At 45.7% G+C, this 2,826-nt stretch overlaps 1 pseudogene; it reads right to left on the bottom strand.

Moving 5' to 3' along the window:
- Positions 1 to 258: 258 nt before the first annotated feature.
- Positions 259 to 2,575, bottom strand: LOC136533654 (uncharacterized; annotated as a pseudogene).
- Between the last annotated feature and the right edge of the window lie 251 nt (positions 2,576 to 2,826).

Raw genomic sequence — 2,826 nt, 5'->3', positions numbered from 1 at the left:
GTATATATATTTCATGAATCAAGTTGTGGATTCTTGATTTTTGTCAAAAAAAAAAAAGTTGTGGATTCTAGATGATAAGCACTCTAGGTATGGCTGAAGTTGATAGTTTAATTTAGAAATGCAGTTCATAGTAAGCTAGAGAATAAAAACACCCTTTCTAAATTTCAGGAGGACCTACAAATAATGTGCACGGGCGTAGCCACTTAATGTAATTAGCAAGCATGAAAATTTCAGACTGCATGAAAATTAAGCTAGGAGCTAGAGTTTGACACCAAGCCGTGAGACGAAGAACATGGCCCAGTTGATCTCACAAGGCACATCAGCTGGCATATAATTGAAGGACCGAATCCACCCATCCACTTTGGTTGCCAACCCTGCAGACGACTGGAGGTTGAGCACATAGGCACGCTCCGGGTCTGAACAGTAGAGCACGAGCGAGGTGCCGCTCCTCTCCCCAATGCACACGTGGGATAGCAACTCGTGTCCAAACCCTAGCTCCACGTCGACGTCAACCTCGGCTACATGACTGGAGTCCCAGTGATCCCCGTCATCTCGCTGTTTCATCATCACCAGCCCGGTTGTTGCCTTTCACACAGAGCAGAGCGAGCCTTCCCTCGACATGGCCGCGGAGAACCTACGGAGTTGCAGCTGCTCGGCATGGCCGCGGCCGACGAGGAGCACCTGGAACAAGGTGCTGTAGCCACCGGCGGGGCGGGCGTCGTGCGGGCCAACAGTGCCATGGTCGGCGGCCATGAGGAGGGCGTACCCCCGGACGCCCTCGTCGTCAACTTCGAGCGTGGGCAGGAGGTTGCGTCCGCTGGTGAGCAGGTTGCACACGCACAGGCGCATCACGCCGCCGCCGCCGCTGTTCTTGTCCATGGAGCGTGGCCGCCAGACACGCATGAGGAGAAGTCACTTTACAGATAAGATTTTTAGAGGAGGTTAAAATAGGTTTTTAGAGGCGATTTGAAAAAATGCTACAATGCCACCGATGGTAAAATAAGTGATTTTTAGAAGCGGTATTAAAACCGCCTCTAAAAATTGATTTTCAGCGGCGGTGACTTAAGACAACCATCATTAAAAATTGATTTTCAGAGTCAACCGTCTCTGAAAAGAATTGTCAGAATTTTTTAAAAATTATTTAGAATTTAATAAAAATAAGAAAAAAAATATTTCTAATGTAGCCCAAAGGGCTGAGAACCTGCCACAGCTCACAAGATTTATTTTCACTTGTTTTGAATAAGTGCTGACACTTGAAACTGGGATTCGAACCCACAACACCTATTCCTCGCGCATTCCATCTCCTACCACCATACTACACGGTCACTTATGTCTAGTTCTACGGTGCTTTCTACTTGTACTAATATGTAGAAATCTTATAATCAATATTTTAACTCATAAATAATCTTAAATAAGAAAACTTTCAACTACAAAGTTTGAGATCTCCTCGAGCACTACAACTTTGATATAAGACATTTCTCCATCCAGGGTCATTTAAAAAATACAAAAAATTAAAATTCAAAATGTGAGACTTAATTTATATTTTTGGAACCCTAAGTGATCTCAAACAAAAAAATTATCAACTACAAAGTTTTAGATCCTGTCAAGCTCTACAATTTTGATATAAACTTTGTCTTCATCCGATTTCATTTAAAATAGATATGAATTTATTTGTGTTGCAAGTATTTTTAAGGACGGTTGACTTAGTCAATAGCCCTTGAAAATCGATTTTTAGGGACGGGGGGACTTAACAAAACTGCCTTTAAAAATTATTCATTTTCAGAGACGGTTGACATAAGTAACCATCCTTGAAAATCATATTTTCAGAGACGGATTTCTTAACAGAACCACCCCTAAAATACAAACATTTCTATGGTAAGGATGGTTGACTTAGTCAACCTTCCTTGAAAATCGATTTTTAGGGACAGTGGACTTAATAAAACCACCTCTAAGATCACTCATTTTCAAAGACAGTTGACATAAGCAACCGTCCTTGAAAATCGTATTTTCAGATGCGGTTTTCTTAATGAAACCGGCGCTAAAAATTGATTTCTAGCAACGGTTTTATAGCTACAATGCCTTCCATGAAGGTTAGAGATGGCGTGCTAAGAAAACATCTTCTATTATAAAAGGGAGACACCTATAAAAATCAATTTTTGTACTAGTGAGGACATCGCGCGCCGCCAGTGGGGTGGCATCGTCGATGACACTGTCGCCGTCGTTGCGGACGAAGGACATTGAGGAACCAGCACTGTGGCCCAAGGACCGACGACCCCGGGGACGGGACGAACCCTAGCGCACGGGAACAGCATGGAGGTCTTCCGTGGTCTCGAGTTGCCTCTAGAGATGTCGAGGAGTGAGGCGGAGGACTATGACTGCTGCCCACCCTGCTTGGGCCAGGTGCCGCGTCGGTGAAGGAAGGCTAGGTCGACCATGATGCCACGCCACTCCTTGCAGACGAGGGAGCAGCGCGGAAGAGCGACACCTGATCCGGTACCCGCTCCAGGATATTGGATATCACATCCGACAAGCACACCACGGCTACCACGGCGGCTACGGCCTCCGTTTTCGACATCATCGTCTCACCACCAGATCCAGATCGTTCGATCACGAGGGTTGGTGAGCCTGCTGCTAGGGCACCGGTGAAAGAATCGGAAGGTAGAACTATGATTAGATTGATACATGGAAGAGAGCCCATTAGCTGCGCGTGGCTTATATAGGCGTGTGCGCCGGTGGAGCTTGAACAACCTAGCCTAGATATCCGCCGGCGCGCTACTGGGACACAAAGATTGTGCATGGATTTGGACTCTAGGTTTGGGATGGAGG

The sequence above is a fragment of the Miscanthus floridulus genome, unplaced genomic scaffold (assembly GCF_019320115.1).
Source record: "Miscanthus floridulus cultivar M001 unplaced genomic scaffold, ASM1932011v1 os_1044, whole genome shotgun sequence".
In the NCBI taxonomy this organism is placed as follows: domain Eukaryota; kingdom Viridiplantae; phylum Streptophyta; class Magnoliopsida; order Poales; family Poaceae; genus Miscanthus; species Miscanthus floridulus.
Note: the sequence above shows the minus strand (reverse complement) of the source record. Positions and strands in the feature narration are given on the sequence as shown.